Source organism: Squalius cephalus (genome assembly GCF_949319135.1).
Source record: "Squalius cephalus genome assembly, chromosome: 3".
NCBI lineage: Eukaryota > Metazoa > Chordata > Actinopteri > Cypriniformes > Leuciscidae > Squalius > Squalius cephalus.
Window position 1 is genome coordinate 32,036,610 of NC_137124.1, and position 26,783 is coordinate 32,063,392.

Genomic DNA, 26,783 nt, shown 5'->3' on the forward strand with positions numbered 1-26,783 from the left:
ATATTATGGCGAAACAAATCTACAAGCCCTGTGTTCCTCCCTGTCCGCGTTATTTAACGGGTGGGGATACACATGAGCTTTGTGTGATTTGTTTGGGAGTGGAGCATGCGGTATCAGCCTTCGAAGGGGCTGATTGCCAGCATTGCGAGAAGCTGCCGCTTCGCACGCTCCGCTCCCGCCTGTCACTTTTCGACACTGAAAGTGGCGATGCTCTCGATCCTCGGGGTGCTGGACCCGCTTCTGCTGAGGCAGAACGGAGAAGGCATTCCTGGGGATCGCAAATGGATCTCTCAGCGGGGTTGGAGATGGGTCCGAGGACCCTTTCTCCTTCCTTACCTGGGAGATCCATCGCTCAATCCCCGGTGTCGGAAGCCCGCCCTGCGGCTTCTTCCGCCCGGGGAGAGAGCCCAATGCTGCAGTGCAATTGAAGGTGACACAATCAGGGGGGAAGATGAATCGCCATCTCTTTCCCCAGCACATGAGGAGTTGGTGGATGTTATATCTAGAGATGTTGAAAAGTTACACATGTCATGGCCAGCAGAGAAAGAGGGCGCTCGTCCCAAAAGTAAATTAGACGAGCGTTTCCTGCCTTCTAATATTTCACCACCATCATGGAGCTTGCCTTTCTTTCCCGATCTGCACAGTGAGCTGTCTAGATCGTGGAACAAACCATACTCCACGTTTGTTCAGCCCTCAAGTTCATGTTTATTCTAATATAAAGGGTTTGAACGAGTGTGGTTATGGATCAATGCCCCGGGCAGAACAGACGCTCGTGAGCTATCTGTCGCCCGGTTCAGCATCATCCATGAAAGCTCCAGTTTTGCCCACTAAACCATTAAAAACAACTTCCACGTTACTGGGTAAAGCTTATACAGCAGCAGGTCAGGCTGGAGCATGCCTTCACACTATGGCGCTGCTTCAGGCATATCAGGCTGACCTGCTGGGGGATTTAGATAAAAGTGAGGGAGTTAATAGTGACGAAATTCATGAACTTCGTCACGCTACTGATTTATCGCTCAGAGCTACAAAAGAGACCGCCAGAGCAATTGGGCAGTCTATGGCAGCGCTGGTAGCTACTGAAAGACATCTTTGGTTAAATTTATCTGAGATCAAAGACAAAGATAGATCTTTTCTTCTTGATGCTCCATTATCTCCCGATGGTCTGTTTGGTGAAGCAGTGAACGAAGTAGTCGAAAGATTTCAAGAGACTAAAAAACATTCGGAGGCATTTAAAAAAATAGACCCTCGCCGATCTAAACCCCCTGGGGCTGCTGGGCGTGAGCAGCCCCAGCCAGCATGCTCCTCATATCGTGCGCAACAAAAAAAGAGTGTCGCGTGTCGCGCTCCCCCACAGAAATCATGGGGACCGGGCCGACAGTCTCAGCCGAAGCAATCGAAGCAGAAGGTCGATCTGAGGACCGTTCTTCTCGCTAAGAAAGCTTCGGCTCAAAAGAGGTCCTGGTTCCTGTCCCAGGGTCCGGTACTGGGAGCTCTTTGCCATCGAGTTCCGATATCAACAGATGCTTCCCTTACCGGCTGGGGAGCGATAATGGAAGGCCGCTCAGCTCAGGGTCTGTGGGAAAGTCATTATCTCTCTTGGCATATAAATTGCCTGGAGATGATGGCTGTCTTCAATGCGTTGAGGAACTTCCTCCCAGACCTAAGGGACCATCATGTGCTTGTCCGCACAGACAATACATCGGTGGTCTCTTACATCAACTGTCAGGGGGGTCTGTGTTCGCGTCCACTATACAAACTGGCACACCAGATCCTTGTATGGTCTCTTGGAAAATTACGCTCGCTCTCTGAGGGCAGTGTATATACCAGGGATTCAGAATATAGGAGCAGACACCCTGTCGAAGCAGGGGCTGAGGCCAGGGGAATGGAGACTCCACCCAGAGGCGGTGGAGATCATTTGGGAATTTTACGGCCAGGCAGAGGTGGATCTGTTTGCATCTCAGCATATGACGCACTGTCCACTTTGGTTCTCCCTTACACACCCAGCCCCCCTGAGGCTGGACGCTATGGTGCAGATGTGGCCGAGGCTACGTCTGTACGCTTTCCCCCTGTTACTCTGCTCCCAGGAGTTCTGGAGAGAGTCCGTCAGGACGAAGTAAGCCTACTGCTAGTAGCACCACGCTGGCCGAGTCGATTTTGGTTTGCGGACCTCGACGGCCCTCCCTTGGAGATCCCGATCAGGAGAGACCTTCTGTCTCAGGCCGAGGGCACTATATTTCACCCCCGGCCAGAGATTTGGAAGTTGTGGGTGTGGCCCCTGAGGGGGCACAACTCATAGAGAGCAGTCTCTCAGCCGAGGTTGTGGAGACCATTCTTAGCTGCAGAGCTCCAGCCACAAGGAAGCTTTATTTACTCAAATGGAATATCTTTTCTACTTGGTGTCACCAGCAGCAGTGCGACCCCGTCCACTGTTCTGTTGGGTCAGTACTTGAGTTTTTACAAGACCGCTTCTCATCAGGTCTATGTCCATCCACCTTAAAGGTTTATGTGTTAGGTCTAGATTCGGTTTCAGAGAAGTTTCTCACATTTAATACCATATTTCTTCTTGCTATTTCGTCCCTTAAAAGAGTCGGAGACCTTCAGGCCCTCTCGGTTTCTCCCACCTGCCTTGATTTTGCACCTGGGATGGTCAAAGCTTTTCTCTTCCCTAAACAGGGATACGTCCCTAAGGTACCGACCAATATTCCGAGGCCTATTGTGCTACAGGCTTTCTGTCCTCCTCCATTTACATCTTCGGACCAGGAAAAGTTGAACTTTTTCAACTTATGTTCATCGGACTTCCTCCGAGGATTATTTGTCTGTTTCGGATCACCTAAGCAAGGTCTTCCTGCTTCTAAGCAGACTATTAGCAAATGGATAGTCGAGGCTATCTCTCTTGCCTATGAGTCATCTGACCTTCCGTGTCCTCTGGAGGTTAGAGCTCACTCTACTAGAAGTATGGTGGCCTCTAAAGCCTTGTTATCTGGAGCCTCTCTTCAAGATGTCTGTGATGCGGCAGGCTGGTCCTCACCACTCACATTCGTCAGATTTTATAGCCTAGACCTGGACGCTACTCCAGGGTCTCAGGTTCTTAATGCTTGATGTGCTAGTTCTGTAAAGGCTGACACTCAGGTTCTTGAAATTATGGCGATTTGGGTATTCTCGTTCCCAAAGCGTCATCGACGCATCGCGAGTTCCTCGAAGGGGAACGTCTCGGTTATGACTGTAACCTTAGTTCCCCGAGAAGGGAACGAGATGATGCGTCGCTCTGCCATACTTCCTTCATCCCTGTGATCGACTTGCTTCGGCATATTTCAAAGCTAGTGCCGGTTGCACCGGATGTGCTTTTATCCTTTCCTGGTCATGACGTCACCCGCCTGTGACGCTCACTCCCACCATGGGACTAGTTGACATAGATGCTTCAGACGCAATCACGCAGGAGGCGTTCCCAAAGCGTCATTGACGCATCGTCTCGTTCCCTTCTCGGGGGAACTAAGGTTGCAGTTGTAACCGAGACGTTCTATGCATATGCAAATTAGCCCCCACCTCCACACACTCACAACAGCTCAGAGATCCACTCGTTGATGATCACACATTGTCGTGATTGGTTGCAAGGTAGTTTGTGACGTAATGGTGTTAATGGTGTTTGTCAGCAATGGTGTTGACTTATGCATTTGTACATGGTTTGTCTTAAAGCATATTAAACACACACACACACAGACATATAAACAAAATTATAAGCTGGATTTTCCCCACAAAGGGACTTTAAAAGCCTATTTTGCCAGTGGTGAAATGTTCCTTTAATGTAGGATTATCAATAAATATATTAAAAAAGCTTCACTTGGGGACTGTCACGGAGTCAACAGAGCCATCACTTCCGCCCACTGCGCCTGATCACTGCACTCCGCCCACCAGATCACAGTCACCTGAGTTCTGATCACCTGTACCTGCACATCATGATTGCACTCCCTTTATCAGTCACTGTTTCCTGCACCTCAGTGTCTGGTCTCATCTCTACATGATTCAGACTTCTTACCTGCATTATATACTTGTGGATCTACTTACCAGTACTACTCTGCCCTACAAAGGCAAAAGACCTTAAGTCGCTAGAGTGTGGAACTGAGAAAAATGACTTTAAAGATTTTTAGTTGTCCCGCCAAATTAATTATAGGTAGGACACTGGAAATCTGGCAAATAGATGTTTTAGTAATGGAAATTATATACATAAAAAAATCTTGAGCTCAAACTTGACTTTTGACCACTATTTTAAAGTTACTGTACTCTGCCTTTGTATTGTCAGCAAAAAGTGAGAAGTCATGCCAAGGCAAAACATTATCAATATTTAGTTGCTGATCACCATTAACAAAATCATTATAGTAACACCTGTATAAAATCTAGTGATCATGGCATTTATTTTGTATGATTTACAATTATTTATAGCCATCTACTTATTGCTATCCTGTGCTTTGGTTGCATTCTGATGGCATTATTAATACATTTGACATGACAAAATACCTATTAGTCCAGCGTTGACTCGATCGACCGCGTTTAGGGCGGGGCTGAAGGCGAAGTTTTGGCACTCTGCCAGCTAGTTTGCCAAGCTTTAATTCTTGGTTGTATTCATCTGATACGGCAATGTGTAACGTTTTTCTGTCAACTCTGCATAATCCTTCGCGATCGATATCGCACGTTTGTCGATGGAGCAGACCATACTAAATGTTCTGACCGCTCTGAGAACATCAGAAGTTAGAGCGACTGATGGCAGCTGTACAAAGTACACAGGCTACACCGTAATTTAAATTTTAATGGACATTAAAACAAAGGCAGATAACCGTACAATCTGGTAGGTAGCATTATTTGATTGAACACCGGCACAGTAACTTCATATTGACGCGCGGCTAAACAAAGGCAGAGCACCGTAACTCGTAATTTGAGCGTTCCAAAACAAAGCCAAAGAGCGGTAACTGATGTTACGGTGTTCTGCCTTGGTTTCTCATGGGCTTTTGGAAGTTACTGTTAAGACAAATCATTATTTTCTCGAAAAAAAAACGGAATTGATTCAAGATACTTATCCACATGATAAAGAAGGTCTTGAATGTGCCAAAAATATAAATAACTCATTTTCGACCAAAAACGAAGTTACGGTCTTTTGCCTTTGCACGGCAGCACTGAAGTCCAGTTGTTTCCCATCGTCGACTTGCCATGTGCGTCATCGTCATCGTCTGCAAAGACATTGTTTAAGTTCAGCTAAGTGTTCATCTCATCCTGTATCGCTCACTCTGCACTTAATAAAGTTTGTTTGTTACACTCTACCTTGTCTGCCTTCTTATGGATATGACAGGGACAGAGCTTTCGACCCCCAATCTCACCATTTAAACATAGTAAAATTGAATTTTCTTTAAGTGAACATAATATCATACTTATAGTTTACTATTTATATATTATTTTTCCATTCTAAGTATACTATGTTCCTATTTAGGTTTATTTGTTATACTTGAAACACATTTAACTGTACTTTAACTCTTTCCATTTTAAAAACATTTAATTCTAGCTTCCTGAATCCTTTTTTATCAACACTTGAATGTGGGTAAGTTTCATTTAAAAAAAGCAACATTTTAAACAAAAAGCTGAGAATCACTTTTGTCAAATACTATTCGGTAATCTTAGGCAGTTTTTATGTAAATGCTGTTAAATGTTTGATTGCGTTTTTACATTTTCGTATGCAATCTTCTATCACTTGTTTCTGCTTCTTCTCCTGTGTTTCGATCCGAAGATTCTGTACTAGAAGATGCGTAATAGCACCCCCTACCATATAACAGTGAACACATGGATAGCTGGAAAATTCAGTTTGGGGAAAAAGTAATGTACTGTAGGTTTGAAATATTTTTTTTTGTACACTACCAGTGGACTACACAATTCAGATACTTAGAATTAGTAACAAATCTGTTTTCTTTATAAATCAATATTTTCAAACAATGTAAGTTTATAAGAGTATACGTAAAACGTAAATGTGAAGAAAAAAAATGTATTTAATAGGCTACTCAATCAAAAGATTAAACACAACTACGAGTCAAGTATATTATACTTAACAGATTGAGTAGATGTATAGTCCAAGAGTTCAGATGCAAAAGCCTCTAAGTGCCATCTGAAATTTTTCTAGAATGATGATTTTTATCAAGCAAGCTCGTAGTTCAGTAATTTCACTTAAATGACAATTAATAGGTAACTTTCATTGCCATTTAAGTGAAATTACTGAATTTAAATATACCAGCTTGATAAAAATGATCATTCTAGAAGAAAATTTCAGATGGCACTTAGAGGCTTTTGCATCTGAACTCTTCAAATATACGTAGACCTATCTGTCAGTATACTTTTATATATTTATTTTTTATGTCAAGTATACTTAAAGGCACAATATGTAACTTTTTTGCTTTAAAATTAGCAAAAATCACTATATCTACGTTATATATTTTTTTTAGTTGTGTACTTACATTATCCCGACATTATCCCGAAATTTTAATTTAATTTTTAGACACGGCACGTTTCTTTATTTCCGTTTTGTCGCAGTCAATGGCGTCATATCCGCGTTGTCCCTGGTTTCCGCCTATGGTTTCCGCTCGTACTGCCATGGTAACCAGAGCTCTGAGCAGAGCCCTCTGATTAACCAAACTACAGTGTGGAGTTCGGAGACAACGAGGAGACAACTGTGGAGTTCGCAATGTCTATTTGCACGCTGTTGTTGTTTCGTTCAAACATTACGGACCATGGCAAGCAGACTTTGGATAAAAAAGGAGAACTAAAACGAGAATCAATATCAGCGCTGTGTTTGTTTTCGAGATGCCGAGAGCTCCCACAGACAGTATAGAAACGAGAGCTCCACGTCCGAGACTTCGACCGCTCCTACATGTACTTATTAAACAGGTGAGCACATTTACATAAAACTAATCAATGTTATATAACGTTAGTTCAACAATGATAAAATGTTAGAATATGTGATGCGATCTGGGGAAACCCACCACATGGTGAAATTTTAACTTTTACAGGTTTTGATATCACATGGAAGCTGGTATCAAGCCCTTTCCAAATCTGTTTTTATTTTTATCATAGCTTGTTGGTAGCAAAAGTTATGTTTATCTGAAGTCGGCCGATCGCTATGATTTTCTGGAACGGAATTTTGAGAAAAACAGGTTTAATTAACTGTCACCGTCGAGACGCTTCTTGTCCATCTCGCGATTGTTATAAAACTGCGCGACGTTATAGTTTAAACAGGATTAGTGCGAAATGCGCACTATACACATTCACTGTACATGTATGTGGTTTATTTTAACGGTAAACTATCTTTGTAGTGTTAAGAGATGGACAGGTGTATGGGATATACGCATAGTTCGAATTACGGGGGGTATTGGGGGGGTCCGACCCCCCTAGATGAGACTTGGTACCTCCCAAAAGGGAGGAAAATAATAGTTGGGGGGTACTGATTTAAAAAAATAAAAAATATATAATGTTAGCCTATCCAAAATAGTAGGCTATGTATTTAAATACGATTTCAAACCCTACCCCCCATCGGGCTGTACCATTTTTCTGGTACGTTCAGCCTCTGTTCTTTACCATGGTTTTTTGATATCACTTCACTAGCTGTCAAAACGTACGTAGGCTACTCGATAGTTTGTCGATAGTGCTGCACAGATCATAATCCGCCAGTCGAGCGGGTCAAGTAATAACAACATTCCATTCAATCGAGGGTGGATGACAGTTAAATCATTATAATGTGTTGAGTGTAATAAAGACACGGAACTCCCATCATGGTAACTTATACAGACGGTAACAAAGTTGCGCTGTTGAGGTTCGCGCAGTTATTTATAACATATTAATTATAGTTAAGAAACAATAACGTTATATAGGCTACACGACCAGAATGCTGTTTTCCTGAATGCTATCACGATTGAAACCGAGATATTGATTTCATAACAGTTCAATAAACAAATAATTAAAACTAAGTTAGGCTACTTACATTTTTAGACGCAATGACTGTTTTTGTTCTGTTTCAGCAGGGAAAATAGTTCCAAACAACAGAACCATAGCGCATCTCACAGCAACACGCATCCATGATTCATTACTGAATGATTCAGCATTTTTAACTAATCGCTCGAGTCAAAGATTCAACGGCTGCCGCACTGCGTTGACAATGAATACAAAATTAAGGATAATTTTTTGGCTTCAGATCTCGAAGAAAGAAGACTTTCCCGATGCGTAAGCAACTTACGCAATACTCGTTCCCTCTTCTAGAGAGAACCGAGGTTACATTAGGTAACCGAGTACGTTTTCCCAGATCGCATCACATATGATCTGTATTTTATTCTAATGTTGATCTAGCTTACTGCTAGTCTCATACAGACAGACTAACACATAGCCTACTTTTCAACACATTCAAATGCAGTTTAGTGTGCTAATGTAATGTTAGACCAGGTGAAACAGCGCTGCGTTACCTCACAAGTTTAATTTGTCTCTAGAATTTATGAGCGTCTATACACGAGGGAAGAAAAGACGGTTAAGTCCCGCTGCGGCTGGACCACCGTCAAAGCTTCACGCTCTGTCAGTCCCCGTTGCCACGGCTACTGCAGATGTTTACCTCGCAGCCAACGAACCGGTATATCTACCCGCTCGCCTGCGCGCAACCACCGTTCTCACGGCGACCCAGAGAAATCTCAAATGAGCATAATGTCCGGTTGCACGGCTCACGCCGTATGTGTTTCAAATGCAGTGAATGTGCCCACGTTTCCGTGTTCACCCCTGCACACAAGCACTATAAATCCTGTGTCTCTCACAGAGCCCACTCTCATAAAGTAGGCAGAAGCCGCTCGAGTGTTAAAAGTAGGTCACGTGTCCACCTCACCGTGCCCACACCTACTCACTGCCCGCTCTGTCACACGGCCTCTCACGACCGGTCATGTTTTAAATGTAAATCCTGTGCCCGCCCTCGAGCGCTCACACATACTAACGAACATTTCGCCCCCGACGCCGCCCTGCGGCTCGCGCTGTATGTGTTTCAAATGCAGTAAATGTGCCCACTTCTCTGTGTTCACCTCTGCACACAAGCACCATAAACCCTGTGTTTCTCACAGAGCCCGCTCGCTTAAAGCAGGCAGAAGCCGCTCGAGCGTTAAAAGTAGGTCACGTGTCCACCCCGTTGTGCCCACACCTACTCACTGCCCGCTCTGTTACACATCCCCTCACGACCGGTCATGTTCTAAATACAGATGCTGTGCCCGCTCCCACGCGCTCACACATTCTCTCGAATACTTCGCCCCCGACGCCGCTGTCAAGCGTCGTGCCTCACACTGTATGTTCCCCGTCCAAAGCCACCGGGACGCTGTGTGTGAAACGGCCAGTTATCGCTGCATGCGACCCGCCGTATCTAAGCACCGAGAGCGCGCGCGCCGCACCCGCCCCTCCGTTTCGAGCTCTCGAGTCCGCGATGAGCGGCGATCAGAGCCCTGAGGCCATTCTGCCCCTGGCTGCACACGCGAAAGCGTGGGAAGCTATTCCAGGCGCGTCATAATGGGTGCTAAGCACAGTGAAACAGGGCTATACTCTGCAGTTCGCTCGCCGCCCTCCGCGCTTTCAAGCGCGTATCGAGACCAGAGTGAATGGGGAAGTAGCACATCTACTTCGAGCAGAAATAGCTACACTTCTGTGCAAAAGGGCTATAGAACCGGTTTCCCCTTCTATGAGCGAGTCAGGCTTTTACAGCCGTTATTTCCTCGTTCCCAAGAAGGACGGAGCTCTCAGACCAATTTTGGATCTGAGACGTTTGAACAAGGCTCTTATGAGAAGACCGTTCAAATGCTCACAACCAGGCAAATTCTCGCGCAAATTCGTCCGAGGGACTGGTTTATATCTCTCGATCTAAAAGACGCGTACTTTCAGATCCAGATAATACCCCGTCACAGGCCATTCTTGAGATTCGCCTTCGGCGGTCAGGTAAATCAGTACACCGTCCTGCCTTAAGCCACCTGGACAGCCTGGGGCTTACGGTCAACTGGACCAAGAGCTCGCTAGTGCCCAGTCAATCAACCTCTTTTCTGGGTTTGGATCTGGACACTGTGGCAATGACGGCCCGCCTGTCGACACAGCGCGCGCGCTGCATTCGACGCCTGGCCGCGTCCTTCCGGCCGGGCAGCACCGCACCTCTCAAGACATTTCAGAGGATGCTGGGTTGTATGGCTATGTCTGTTACGTATGCGCCCGCTACAACGCTGGCTGAATGCCCGAGTGCCTCACAGAGCCTGGGCTTCCGGCGGCTTTCGAATCAGAGTGACTCAGAGCTGCGTTTCAGCACTGAAGCCCTGGTTGGTGGCCGACTGGTACCAGCGGGGAGTGACAATAGGAGCCATCTCACACCGCAAAGTTATCTCGACGATAATTGTATGGCGGCGGGCTGGGCCTCCCCATCGACATTCGTGAGGTTTTATAACCTGGAAGTTCCCGCCTTACAGGCGAAATTACTGTCAGTATAAGTGACATATATGCTCTGTCCAGTCGCTTATGTGCAGACTACGTTCACATGCTGGCGATATTTCTGGTATGGTACTTAGGGTGAAGTGTTTTATACTCAGACCGGCTGGGCCGCTCTGTTTCTCATTCCCCGTTACGCGCTGTTTACCGGTGCTGGCCCGCGTTGCTGGCCGCCCGTATTCCACTCTGTGGCGCGGGGGATTACTCTCTTCGTAAAAGACCGATTATGTCGCTCTTTTCTTACCCTAATGAGTGCTTATGTACTGTGTGGGCTCGCGCTGCCGGCCCTACTGTTTTGCACTGATATATGCTTATAGACCGGCCGCGCCGCTCTATTTTATATACTGAGTGAAGTGCTTTGTACTGTGTTGGCCCGTCTCTCCGACCGGCCACCTATTCCAGCAGAATGATTTTCCCCGGTCTCCCTGGGATTCATGGGCTGGATGCTCGGCGCACACGGCGTTGACAAAGGATTCCCGATGCGTAAGCAACTTACGCAATACGAGAGAACCTCTCGTAAGAGAACGTACTCGGTTACCTAATGTAACCTCGTTTCTCTCTAGAAGAGGGAACGAGTATTGCGTAACCTGCCGTGTCGCGCCACGAGCTTTTGCGCTTCAGACTGCGAAAACCAGATATTTAGCCTGTGAGCCCTGGTTATATACACGCTGGCCACACCCATCTTGACGGTTAGAAGGGTGTGGAGGGCGCAAAGCGCCCTCATTGGAGGCCATGTTTCAGGGGGCTCACTGATAGGCTTAAGCAGTTGCCGCCGAGCAGCCAATGAGCACGCATATACAGCCTGCCTTGGTCTGCCGGCTGCCGCACTGCGTTGACAATGAATACAAAATTAAGGATAATTTTTTGGCTTCAGATCTCGAAGAAAGACTTTCCCGATGCGTAAGCAACTTACGCAATACTCGTTCCCTCTTCTAGAGAGAACCGAGGTTACATTAGGTAACCGAGTACGTTTTCCCAGATCGCATCACATATGATCTGTATTTTATTCTAATGTTGATCTAGCTTACTGCTAGTCTCATACAGACAGACTAACACATAGCCTACTTTTCAACACATTCAAATGCAGTTTAGTGTGCTAATGTAATGTTAGACCAGGTGAAACAGCGCTGCGTTACCTCACAAGTTTAATTTGTCTAATAAACTGACCTGTGAGTAGTAATTCTGCGTGTAACTTAGTTCGGTAGAATGAAATGTCCATATTCCTTTTATATCCGCGGGACTCGCGTCGCGTGTGGAGCTGATAGCTGTCTCTTAGCAATCCCGAACTGCTTCATATCACAGTCATGATAAAAGCATCGATGTATTCAGTCAACCATAAACATTATTAGATCGGCCGGCTTGACGTTGACGACAACATCCATAATTCTTAGCATGTGTTGCGTCATCAAACTACGCCTTTGTTATTGTAAAGAGGTTAGCGACCCCTAGTGGCGAAAAATTCCATACTGTACGTTTAAGAGCAATTTTAAGTATATTTCTGAGAAGTACATAAAAAGTAGACTGAAAGTATACTTATTTTTAGTTTAAAAGAAGTATACTAATAGCACACTTGTGTAAACTTATTTTTTGTAAGAGGATACAAAGAAATGGGGAGCAGATGAGATGTGTAAATGGGATTTCTTTTCTCTTCATGTGGTTGAAAACCCCTCTATTCACAACTCAAAGGCCAGGGAAGTAATTATAGAGATGAACAAATGTACTGTAGAATGGTATACAACTGTACCATACTTTAAAATTGTGCAATAATTTAATAACCAGTTTATCCTGACTTGTCTTGGACATTTTTATCTTCCATGAAGAAAAACTTCCATTTGCTCAAAAATGACTAAATAGTAGTAATGAAAATGAAATACAAATGTAGGTCTGCTCCACTGCGGTAATTTAATTTATCTTCAAAGCTTTGAGTGTTGCATATCCTCTCTCTTAATCCTGTTACTGTTTCTGTGTCTGTTCCTGTTTCATTTATTTTAATGGTTTCAGAGCTCTTGTGACAGTCTGGCCCAAAACTCTATTATAATGTCTTAATCAATAATGATGATGACCAAAAAAAAATAAAAAAAAATAAATACCAATGATCACTACATCGAAAGCAAATTATATAGCAGTGTTCTTCTGATTTTTTTATTTTATTTTATTTTTTCTCATTATGAATGTCTTTGCACTAGCATTTTGTTTCTTATTTTCTACCTACAGTATAAGACCGCAGATTATGACATTACACAGCTGATAGAAAAAGAGGGCTTATGGAAATGGAGAAGATGGTACACCGACATTGGACAACAGCCAATAATCCCTCTTTTAGACTTCTCTACACTCTCTGTGATTGAGGAAATACATATTGACTGATAGTCTCATTGGTCTGAGAGATCACAGCTGTTTCTTCTAAATACAAAAGAAACAAATCCACATGCATACACGGGTGTTGCACAGCTAGGTTTATTTTGATACACAGTGGCCCATTTTAGTAGCCTGGCAAGCCAGATCTATATCAAGATGTTTGGTCTGGCAACTCACCATAGACACGGCTCAATCCGAGGAGCGGGGTAAACGGCTGTCTTTCAAATTCACTCTGCACGCAATAGGACAGCACTTCAACCAACCACAGCATTTTCCCAACAGCGGAGCTAACGTTAGTTGATAGATTCAACTTTTGTATCTGGCCGGCAAAACTACGAACACATCTTCCTTTTTTAAGAATGACTTAAGTGCCGTTCTTTGCTCTTTTCTCAAAGAAGGACTTAACTCCAAGTCCTCCAGAGTCGCGGCCAAAGCCGATTCGAAAGACTGTTCTCCAGCAGCAGCTCTTCTTTGCATTCAAGTAACAGTTAGCAGGGAACCGTCGCAACTCTGTCGTCATTATGTGAAGCCCGCCCCGCCTACTCTATACACGACGTGATTGGCCTGACCCAATTTAGGTTTTTCCAGCACGAAAGTCAATGGAGAGTTGCTAGACTACCCTGGATGCAAAATACATTTTGCTGCCGCTAGGGTGCGTCTAGATTTCTAGGCTACCATTTTAGTCCTTGTCAGATTTTTTTTCATAAATGTGTAAGGTAACACTTTACAATGAGTTTTGTTTTGTTAGCATTATTGAATGAATACACTAAAAAATTTCTAACCTCTGTTGTAAAGTTTTTCTTTCTTCAAAGCAGAGACCAGGAGACTTGAGATGGATCTTATAAGCAGAAGAGATTTATTCTTCCAAGTAGTCTGTAGTTCATCATCATCATCAAGACTAACTCAAGAGAGTTGCCTTGCAAATTTATAGACATTTAGGGGGAGGGATTTACATTGAGGTTGAACAAAGCATGCAAATTAGGTATACAGGTTAAGGAACCCGCCCCAGACCCCAGCGTGTTTACCAGTATCAATTTAATCAGCATACCTATTCAAATGCTGATACTGGCCAGGAAACTCTGGTTCCACGGGCCATCCCAGAGCCATTTAAGACAAAGGGTGCGTCTTGGAGCTACTGGCTAGAGCCATTAAAGACTCATTTAAAACACAATAGAGAAAACAGGGCTGGTAGGAACTGTTGATACCATTATCCTAACCTAACCTTAAAATGCTAACTTCAATATACTCAACTTTTACTGTTGCAAACTAAATTAAACATTTAATAAAATATGTAATCCAACACCTCCCTAACTCAAAATTTTCTAGTGACTGGTCACATCTAAATTTTTCAATTGTCCCAAGTGAAATTCTGTAAATTATAAAATTAAATTTACAGATTTTCACTTGGGCCAATTGAAATTTACAGAATTTCACTTGGGCTAATTGAAAAATTTAGATGTGACCAGTCACTAGAAAATTTTGAGTTAGGGAGGTTAGACATTTTTTACAGTGTAGGATGACACAACATTAAACATAATTTTACAGCATTTATTAATCTAGGTAATTTCTACACATACTAAAACATTTAATGGTTTTACATTTAATGTAAATTAACATTGTTAAATTGTGTGTGTCATAATGTTTTAAGTTTTACCAGTGAACAATCGTATATTTATAAATGAACATTAAAGCTAAAGTAACAAATATTTTAAAATTCATTGTTAGTTCATGATACTTCAGACATTGATGTTAACAAATTGAAACTTTGTAAACCGTGACCATAATGTTCTCTAAAAATCACATTAAATGTGTTATTTAGAAAACTGCTACCTGCTCTTTTTTCGGCCTTTACTGCAGCAAAGAAGACAGTACTCGAACTTTGGTGGGACGCAAATGTACGGTTTGGTCTGCACAATCAGTTTTAGTGAGGAATAATAATAATAAAAATCATTACAATTACAGAAGTGGTTCAGAACCTTGAACTTCTAAATACTAAACTATAAGTATGATGTTATTTTAACAGAAAATTTACAAGTAGCAACTCATTTTAGCAACTCATTAGAAACCCTTTAATTGCACCCCAGAGTTTCCAAATGCTCAGATATCTAACTATCTGCCTTCAACTGACACGTTGTGCCTCAGCTAGCACATTCATTGTGCAATCGGCAAATAAAACCCGTTATGTGTATAAGACAAGATGCACATCTAAACAAACGTTTGAAAGAAAATGTTCCCACACTGTCTCTGAGCAATTCATTTCATAAAGTATGTTTCATGGGGCGTTTTATCCTTTCACACGAACAGCTTGAGTATCAGAGCTGGGTGTTTTGCCTCTGGCAGCAATAATCTGAGCTTGCACACTGCAGATCACACTGATCTGTGGAACGGACCTCATTTGCAGACTCTCTCGGTTTACTGCACTTCGGTTACTCAAAGGCTAATTCCTGATGCGTGCTTATTTATTGTCTGCCAAACACTTCTAGGATTTGTACCTAACCCAATAAATGCTGTTACAAGCACCTGCCTACTTGCTTGCCCGCTCTTGAAGTTTAACTTTAGTTGGGGGGGTTAGTGCGCGTGCACATGAAGGGGGGTGTGGGGAGTGGAGGAGAGAGAAGCATGAAGAGGGAAGTTAGAGGAGAGATGTCCTTGACAACAACTAACGTTATAATTATATTCTCTTGAATTTTGAAATTGCCAACACACGACCAAAGAGACGACGTTCCGATGAACAAATAGCAAAGAAGAGGGAAAAGGAGAAGGAATGCGCAAAGTCCCGTATTTACATCGGAAAAGCCTGTTTCAGGAAGCACGGAAGGGAGGGGGAGGGGACGGGATGAGAAGGGGGAGGGGACGGGATGAGGAGGAGGGAGGGTCGAGCTAGCCTCCGTTTTGTTTGACAATACTTCGAACGTCAACAAGAAGTGACTTCACCCAGCATCGCTTAGACACCTTTAAGATGACAAATAAGTCAAAACAAGCATAAAATGTATTAAATATAAATAACATTTATTAATGTACTCAACCAGTACACCATGCACAACAGGAATTTTTTTTTTATATATATATATATATATATATATATATATATATATATATATATATATATATATATACTACTTATAATTTGCATGACGAATGAATATTGTCAAAATTGTTAAAATAACCTTTTATGACCCATACTGCACACAATAATATAGATATATTTATTTTAAAGTTCCAGTAGCCAACCCTATTGTCAACGGCTATTTTTACTAGCTCTGTTTACCATTGCTCCTACAACCTAATAGCATATTACCTCTAGTACATTAATCTACAATATTTTTTATATTAGTATACAAAGCTGCATACACAGGTATGATTTATTTATTTATTTTTACAGTAAGATATGGTTCTTCATTGATATTTGCAGGCTGAGTTTGAAGGAAAGTTTTTCTTGCCTGATCCTAGTAACTTAAATAAATAAGCAGCTACAGTAACTCAGTAAATATGAAAGATAAACATAATAGCTTTCCAGCTGTTTAAAATTACAGTCAAGTAACAAACAACATTTGCTGGCATTTTTCCCAGAACCCCAATTAGTATTTTGTACTGTGTTCTAGGAAAGCTGCATGAGGGCAGAAGCTGATTCAAGCCAGGGTGATTGCTCCTCTATGGAAAATGGTTTCCTCAAATGTAAAAAAAAAAAAAAAAAAAAAAATGAAATGTTGTCAAAAGGTCAAAATCAAAGCAACCCTTTTTAAAAGCACTAATGACAACACATAACCACAAATGTCACATTAAATATCTAGTCTCCAGTGTTCATTCATTTAACCTAGAATAACACTATTCTCATAAAGGTACTGAAGCTTAAATGTAATAGCCTTTGGGTTCATTCTTGAAAGTCATGGCATTGCAGTTGACCTCTGACAGGAATCACATGAACGGTTGATGTTAACTGGTATACCTCAACTAAAAAGGTCATCGACCTTTTGAGAGTAATAACAACCTGCCATATTAGGTGGGTTATTACAGTTCACAGCTCACAGGTGATACTGAAAGTATCATATTTTCTCCTCACACCTAAGAAGAGTAAGAGGTGGATTAAAAACAGAGCTCAATCAGTCTATGGATGCTACAGCAAATCCAAAATATTTATTTTTGCATCAACACCATCTTTAGAGACTCAGTATAAATCCTGATACTTTCTGTCTGGTTCTGACAGGATATCAGAAGCTGCAATTTTAGTAATGCTGTAATTTTCAAGAACATTTTTAATGTTTGACAGGGGCTACCCTTACGAAAAAGAAGTTTATTCAAGTGTTCTATTAGTATACTTCTTTTAAACTAAAAATAAGAAAGTATACTTTCAGTCTACTTTTTATATACTTCTCAGAAATATACTTTATGTACTTCTCAGAAATATACTTCAAATTGCACCTAAGTATACTTGACTTATACTGACAGAAAAGTCTAAGTATATTTGGCCTATACTTGTTGATCGAGATATACTTAAAAGTATAATCAAGTATTCTAAGTATTCTTGGCTTGTACTTGTGTTTACTATTTTGATTGAGTAGCTTATTAAATACTTTTTTAAAAACATAATATTACATACTGTCTTATAAACTAACATGTTCAGCTTTATATAGTAACAAACTTTCGGGTGGAATAGCTTATAGAGTAAATAAAATAAGCATGGAAAATAAGTTTATTCAAGTGTTCTATTAGTATACTTCTTTTCAACTAAAAAGAAGAAAGCATACTTTCAGTCTACATTTTATATACTTCTCAAAAATATACTTAATTACACTTAAGTGTACTTGACTTATACTGAGAGAAAAGTCCAAGTATATTTGGCCTATACTTGTACTCAATCTTTTGATCGAGATATACTTAAAATTTTAATTATTCAAAGTATACTTGGCTTGTAGTTAACTCTTTTGATCGAGTAGCCTATTAAATATACTTTTTTTACATAGTTTTTCATATACAGTCTTATGAAACTTACATTGTTTGAAAATATTGATTAAAATATTGATATAAAACAGATATGTTTCTAATTCTGCGTATCTGAATTTTTGTGTAGGCTAGTCCACTAGTACATATTTACTTTAATTAAACTTTTCCCCACCATTGACTGAATTTTCCAGCTATCCATGTTTTCACTGGTATACGGTAGGGGGCGCTATGACACATCTTCTAGTACAGAATCTCTGGATCAAAACACAGGAGAAGAAGAAGCTGAAACATGTGATAGAAGATTGCTCACTCAAATGTAAAATAATGTGATATCAAACATTAAAAAGCTTGTAAATCAAAACTGCTTAATGTTTCCAAATGAAATGAAGCGTAGGCCTAACCCATGAAGAGAAAACGACTGTGAAGCTTTGGGGGTGTCGGACTCGATCTACTCCACCTGTGTTTTGATCATCGTTCTGGATCTGATCAAGGCGTAGTCTTTGACAAAAATGTGATTTTCTCAACTATTTTCTCAACATTTTAACAAAATGTTGCCTTTCTTTATGAAACTTACTGACATTCAAGTGTTGATAAAAAGGATGCATGAAGCTAATAAAATGTTTTTAAAATTAAAGTAGAGTTAAAGGTATTTTTCAAGTATAAAAAATAACATTTGAACATAGTAGTATGGCCTACTGCAACTGCAAAAATTGTATATAAATAGTAAACTATAAGTATAATGTTAAGTTCACTTAAAGAAAATGTATAGAATAAAACTACTAAACTAGTAGTTTACTGAGAGTACATTAAAAGAAAACTTGTAGAATAAAACTACTAAACTCGTAGTTTACTGAGAGTACACTAAAAGAGTAAACATAATATATAAATGGTAAACTATAAGTATGATGTTAAGTTCACTTAAAGAAAACTTGTAGTATAAAACTACTAAACTAGTAGTTTACTGAGAGTATACTTCAAAGTTGCTACAAGTATTAAAATAGTAAACTACTAGTATACCCATAAGTTCATTTGCAGTACAAATGAGAAACATAATTATGAACTAGTTGTGCACTTAAAGTTTACTACTGTTACACTTATAGTACACTTAAACATATACTTTTATATACTTCAAGTGGGCCAATTTAGTCCCAAGCGGTATTAAAATAGTACACTTACAAGTTTACTACTAGTACATATTGACATTAGTATACTTACTATAAAGTATACTTAAAAATATACTTGAACATTACTCAAGTACACTTCATAAAATGAACTTGAAGTATACTTTTTTTTCGTAAGGGTATGCCTGCAGGCAGTATTTCATGACGCCATTCCCTGATCTAAACCCCGTACCACAAACCCATTTCAATGCAGCTCTAGCCAGGACAAGGGCACGCATTGAAATGACCTTTGGGCAACTAAAGGGAAGATTTCAGTGTCTGAAAAGTCTGAGGGTTGCACCTGACAGGGCCTGTGACATTATTGTTGCATGTGCTATACTCCACAACATTGCCACCATAAGAAAGGAGAGGACCCCTGTGGTGGAGGTGCAGCCTGATGATGACCTTGTAAGAACTGATTTCCCTGCTAAGACCAAACTCACCCAGCAATAAAGCCATAAAACACACCCTGGACAGAAGATAGCAAAGACAGAGCACAGGACATTGTCTTGTCCAAACTTTTCTCCTACCTTATCTCTGCATCCCCCTCTTCCTCCTCCCTTCCTCTCCCCCTGAGTCAAGTCACCAAAAGTTCACTAAGAATGTCTATATTTCACATATGATGTATCTTGTGAATCTATTGTTTTTCCTTTTCATGTTTGGTATCATTTTAAGTGTCTCAGTGTGATTGGTAAAATGGTCTTAATTTCATTGCAGTCATTGGTTTAATGAGAAAGATTGAGAACTTAGGAGAATCCTGTTCTCCTCTCTGGGTGATGTCTCTTCAAGATATCTCCCGAAACCAGATGCTACCCCCTGGGGTACATGAATTGACCCAAACATATTGGTACAACCCTTTTGTGACAGAGCAGTCTTTGGGGACCCTTTAACCAGGATCATCCCCCATACAGTGCTGTTTCAGTGTTTTCCCATTGGAAAACACACACACACACACACACACACACACACACACACACACACACACACACACACACCCCACTGTGTGTCTCTGTCAGGAATGCATTGCTTACTTTTAGAGTCATCTTTGAGTAAATTATGTCATGTATTTATTATTTCTGAATTGGCTTTTAATCATTTTCTTGTGTAATTGGCATGATACATTTTTACCTGACAAATAAATGTTACATTTTGATTTATTCTGAAGTTTTCTGAAATCATTATTTTAGTAGATTATGAGGAGGCTGGTGCTACCGCAGCTCTGTGTCCAGGATACTGTAGGTCAAACTAAAGGCGCATATGAACAGAGCAGTAGGCACGTCATCTGAAGACCTTTTGATTTCTGTCTATCACTGACTTGGCAAGTTGTACGGAAGTGGCTAAATAAACTACACTTTTTTGTATGAGTGAGCAGTAGGCAACCGACTTAAGAAGTATTAGCAAACCCTGCACCCTCTGACCAAGATCAGACTGGTGAGGCTGTGTCTGTGAAATTCACGTAAACTCGGGGCGTGTGACTCTGTGTGGCATCGGGTCCCTTAATGAATGAATAATTGAAAGTGTGGGATACTCAGAATAATCAAAGATCTAAATTAACTCATAATCAATATTTATGACTATTTTCTAATCAGAAACACAATCTAAATTTGAAATTGGAGTCAGTAAGTGAACTTCACTGGAGCGCTAAAAAGACATACGCATTATTCCTTCGCCCAGGCCTTTGGATTCCGTCGTTGGGCCAATGGGTGGTCTTTACAACCTCCAGCCAGTGCACTTGGACCAACCTAGTGGTAGAGTTGCACGGGACAGAATTGTGGAACAACATTTATTTTTATTTTTACAAAAAAAAAAAAAAAACTTCATTAAATTAATAATAAAAGACAAGACAATATGCTTAGTTCCTTGAGTTTTATTTAAATTATATTTTATTATATTTTTATTATATAAATTATTATTATTTTATTAATTAAAATTAATTAAGAAAAGCCAGTGATAGTCAACTTTTGCCTGCAATAAGAGATATTGTTATGGAAGGTCAGCAATAGTACTCTGTGTGAAATAATGTATTAACACTTACTCTGAAGTTCTACCAGAAAGACTCGGGAGAATTATTTCAATAAACCGTACATTTATTGACAGCTCAGCAAGCTGAATATACAAAGTCATTTGGCGTAGGCCCCGTCCGTAGTGCATAATCCGAGGGTAGCCTATCGGATCTGCAATTCCTGCCTGAAGACAAAGACATTTTCTGGTATTCCGGCCACGGCCGATGGTGTTATGAGTGTAGTAAAAATGCCCACAGCCCAGTGCTCATTCCTACACACAAGCACAGCCCGCCACACAGGGCTCGCGCACATAAAATCGACCCATGTCGGTTGTGCATTAAACGTAGTAAATGTGCCCACGACCCAGTGCCCACAAACACTACATTCTGCATGTCTCACAGTTTCTGTAAAAACGAAACCAGCACACATTCAATCTGCCCAGGCAGACGGTGTATTCAGTGCAGTAAATGTGCCCGCTGTCCCGCGCCCACATTCACTCACAGACATGACAAGCCCCATGGGGCTCGCCCCGCCCTCCCCCTCTCGGCTGACCGCCGCAGAGGAGTCGAGCGCGGGCAGACTGCCCGCTGCGATCAGCGCGCCCCCTGCCTCGAACGTCGCAAGCACGGCGTTCATGTTACAGCACACCGAAGCTCTTCGGTCGCCACGCGACCAGAGCTCACATTTCATTCAACCCCTAGCCAATAGTGCAGATGCATGAGCAGTGCTTCCCGGGGTTTCAGAGTGGGTGCTAAACATTGTAAAGAGAGGCTATTCGCTACAGTTCAGTCGACACCCCCGCCGTTGTGTGGCGTGCGTCGAAACTACGGTAAAGAAAGAAGTAGCACACCTACTTCGAGCCGAAATAACGAAACTGTTGAGCAAAGGGGCCATAGAGCCTTTATCTCAAGCTCAGAGCGAAGGGGGGCTGTACAGCAGATATTTTCTGGTACCGAAAAAAGACAGGGGTCTCAGACCCATACTAGATCTAAGACAGCTGAACAAAGCGTTTGCAAAACGCCAGTTCAGAATGCTCACAACCAGAAAAATCCTCACTCAGATTCGCCGAGGGGAATGGTTTATGTCAATAGATCTGAAGGACGCGTATTTCCAAATACAGTGTCACGTCACAGGCGATTTTTGAGATTCGCCTTCGAGGGCCAGGCATATCAGTACACAGTCCTGCCGTTCGGCTTGTTCCTGGCACCCCGTACATTTACGATGTGCATGGACGCGGCGCTCGCACCCCTGAAACTCCGGGGCATGCGAGTGTTGAACTACTTGGACGATTGGCTGATTCTAGCTCAATCACACTCAGAGCTCATAGAGCACAGGACCATTTTACTCGAACACCTCGAGAATCTGAGTCTCAGAGTCAATTGGGCGGAGTTCACTGTCTCCCAGTCAGAAAATATATTTTCTGGGCACAGAGCTGGACTCGCTGTCTATGACAGCGCAGCTATCGCCACAGCGCACACTGAATATTCAGGGCATGACGGAATCCTTCCGCTGCGGCGCTATTGTCCCGCTCAGAAAATTTCAGAGAATGCTGGGTCTCATGGCCTCAGCATCGTCAGTACTTCAGCTGGGTCTGCTTCGCATGCGCCCACTGCAGTTCTGGCTGAAAGCGCGAGTACCGCGCTGAGCGTGGACCTCCGGTCTGCTTCGTCTCGAGGTCGATCAGAAATGCATCTCAGCTCTGAATCCTTGGAAAGCAACCGACTGGTACCAATCAGGTGTAAGCCTGGGGCCTTCCTCGAGTGTGAAGGTGGTGTCTACGGACACCTCCACCTTGGGATGGGGAGCGCTGCTCGAGGGCAGACCGTTCTTCGGCCAGTGGTCAGAACGGGAGAAGCTTCTGCATACAAACTGCCTTGAAATGCTGGCAGTAGACAACGCGCTGACGCGTTTTTGTCCCCAGATAAGAGGACACCACGTCCTGGTCCGTTCGGACAACATGTCAGTGGTGGCCTATATAAATTGCCAGGGAGGTATCAGGTCCCGAAACCTTTACAGGCTGACGCGCCTCCTGGTATGGGCTCAGCACAACCTGCGCTCGCTGAGAGCGGCGCACGTGCCAGGCCTTCTAAATATAGGACCAGACAGACTGTCCAGGAACAATGTTCCGACAGGAGAATGGTCTCTACACCCACAGACAGTCCAACTGCTGTGGAAAAAGTTCGGCAGAGCGAAGGTAGACCTGTTTGCGTCTCAAGAAAACGCTCACTGTCCGGAGTTTTTTTCCAAGAGCAGGGATGCGCTGGCCCATGTCTGGCCCCGCTGCCCGCTCTATGCTTTCCCCCCCGTCTCGCTCCTGCCTCAGGTATTAGAGCGAATCAGGGAAAATGGATGCTCAGTGCTACTCGTGGCTCCGCTCTGGAAGAACCAGGCCTGGTTCCCAGTTCTGATGCAGCTGACAAGCACTGCCCCATGGCCAATACCAGTGAGGAGGGACCTCCTCTCTCAGGCCAAGGGCTCGATTTGGCATCCTTGCCCAGAGATATGGTCCCTACATGTGTGGGCTATCAACGGGTACCCGCTAACCTCCCAGAGAGAGTGTTAAACACGATCACACAGGCTAGGGCCCTGTCTACCAGACGGCTCTATTCCTCAAAATGGTCGGTGTTCTCTAGCTGGTGCACAGCTCGTGGCATATCACCCCCAGACTGTGGGATGACGGAGGTTCTCTCCTTCCTACAAGAGCTGCTGGATAAGGGTAGGACCCCATCCACGATCAAGGTTTACGTGGTGGCCATAGCAGCGTTTACTAAACCGGTGCTCGGCCAGTCACTTGGAAGGAACGATTTAGTCATCCGCTTCCTTAGGGGAGCTAAGAGGCTGAATCCTCTTAGACCTCCTTCAGTCCCTGTGTGGGACCTTTCTACGGTGTTGGAAGCCATGAAAGGTGCCCCATTCGAGCCTATCCAAACGATAGATGTTAAACACTTGTCTTTCAAGACAGTGTTTCTTCTGGCTCTCGCTTCAGTGAAGCGCATAGGGGATTTACAAGCGCTCTCAGTGAGCGCGACGTGTATGGAATTTGGGCCAAATGACTCGAAAGTCATACTCAAACCAAGGCACGGGTATGTTCCTAAATCCCTCAACACACCGTTTAGGGCACAAGTCATTTCCCTGTCAGCCCTGCCGGTCTCTAACGAGGAGAAGGACGCAAGCTTCCTTTGCCCGGTCAGGGCATTAAGGGCTTATGTGTCTCGCTCGACTGTCTTCAGACAGACGGAGCAGCTCTTTATTTCGTTCAGCGGCCGTTCTAAGGGACTAGCCGCATCGAAACAGAGTCTATCCAGATGGATAGTTGATGCTATAGCGCTGGCTTACACTTCTAAGGGCCTGCAGTGCCCGTTAGGTGTCAGAGCGCACTCCACAAGAGGCATGGCCTCGTCGTGGGCCTGGTCCAGTGGGATTGCCTTGCAAGATATATGTATGGCGGCAGGCTGGGCCTCCCCGTCTACATTTATAAGGTTTTATAACCTAGAGGTTCCCGCCTTACAAGCTAAGCTGCTGTCGGTCTAATAAATCAGTATTGTCTGTTCTGATGCTGTCGGCTCAGAATACTGGAGCTGCTGAGCGCTGCTCGCTGATCGACTGTATAACTCTATGGGCAGTGTGTAAGACCCACAATATTCATCAGTTCAGGCCGAATTTTTCGCCCTGTCTGTATGGAATACTATTTATGTAGTTTGCGCCTTATAGGATGCTACTAAATCTGGGAAAAAAATGCTGTTCTAGCCCCCTTTTTTCCCTGACTCCCTGTGAGTTCCCTGGTGATCGTGCACTATATGAGCCTCGTGCACTATATAAGCCCCGGGCACCTGCCCTTGGGACTTTGGTGTTGGATCTCAGCACGCACAGCGTTTTACATGGGTTCCCCTAGCGTAATATACTTACGCAGTACGAGAGACCTCTCGTAAGAGAACGTGCTCGGTTACTAACGTAACCTCGGTTCTCTCTAGAAGAAGGAACGAGTACTGCATATCTTAGCCGTGCATGCAACACGCTCTGGTTTGCTTTGGCGATGAAAAACCAGATTCTATCAGCCTTCGAGCTATTTTTATAGGCCTAAGCCACACCTGTTTCGGCGGGACGTGACGCAGTGGGCACGGAGCGCCCTCATTGGGTCTGACGTCACGGGTGGCCTCGCTCGATAGGCTGCTGCAGTTGCCGCAGGTCAGCCAATAGGCGCGTGAGCCGTCTTGCCTATGTCTGCATGCTGCCGCAACGCGTTTTACATTATTACAAAATTAAGGATAATTTTTGGCTTCAATATCTCGCGGAAAAGGGATTTTCCCCCTAGCGTAAGATACTTATGCAGTACTCGTTCCCTCTTCTAGAGAGAACCGAGGTTACGTTAGTAACCGAGTACGTTTTTTCTTCTTTAAGGTGTCAAGTTCTATTTCCCCCCTTAATTTTTATTTTTTCAGGTCAAAATACTCAATTTTCTGTTGTAGACTCCATTTATATAGGGTACGGATATCACCCTGTGCCATTTTTGGATAAAAAGAATAAAATAAAATAAAATAAAAACTGTCAACACAAGCCTCAAATAAATAAAAAGGAAAAGTACTACACTGCTCACCTCTGTATCACTTTGTGCAGTAGGCCTTTCTGTAGGCCTTTACTCCTGCAACTCATATTGCAGTCAGAAATAATACATACACAACTATAAATTAAGTAAAGTTATTTATGCACTTACAAGTATACTTTTTGCAGGACCACCACCTGTTTTTTTCTGCTCAGCCTTTTTCTTGGTTGCTGTTATAAACAAACACATCATTTACCAGTGTTTTTTTTTTTTTTTTTGTAAAAGAGACTAGTATAAGTAGAAAAGATTACCATTTTGAAGAATATTCTTGTACTTCACTTTTACTTGTTCCCATGTTCTAGTGGGTCCTGAGGTGGCTCTGACATAAGAAATTATGAAATTATTAAAATACAAGAATATATACTGTAACAAGTGATAGAACCATAACATGGTGAGCACTTACGCATTTAATTTGTCTGCTACTTTTTGTCAGCCCTCTCTCCTGGCTTTTGCACACTTTGAGGTGTTCCCTGGCGTTTTAATTAAGCTTTCAAATTCAGCATAACCTTCAAGCAATAACTCTTGTTTTTCTCCCTACGGTGACCGGGTGGGGACATGTTGGGTTCACTAAGTTTCGTTGTGGCCACAACATAAACTCGTGGGAACATGATAATATGTTGTTGCCACGAGATATTAATTCGTGGGAACGTCATATTAAGTTGTGGGAAAGTGATAATAATTCGTGGCCACGGGATAATTTTGTTGAGGTAACGACATCATTATATCGTGGCCACGCGATGTAAAGTCGTGGCCTCGAGAATGATATATTTTTCTTGTGGTCACGACTTCATATTTTGAGAGAACGACATCTATTTATCGTGGCCACGAGTTATGTTGAGGGAACCACACCGGTCAATACTGTAACCATATACAGCAGTTGGAGATGGAGATCCCAGATAGCAGACCAACACTGAATCAACATTGAATGAAGATGCTCGTGTGTCATGACGTCAGAAAAACGTCTGACACAGGGTCCTCAAGTTGTGATGAATGAAACTGACCAAAAATCAACATTGATTCAATGATTGTCTTTTTCAACACTGAAAAGCATTGAAATATCAACATTGATCCAATATTATTTAGGATTGAATTTTCAACCTCAACCAAAATGATGATTCTGATGGAATTTCAACATTGAATCAATGTCACCTTGCTATCTGGGATGACTAATGAAATAACATTTTACTTTGAATTAGTAATGTCATATAA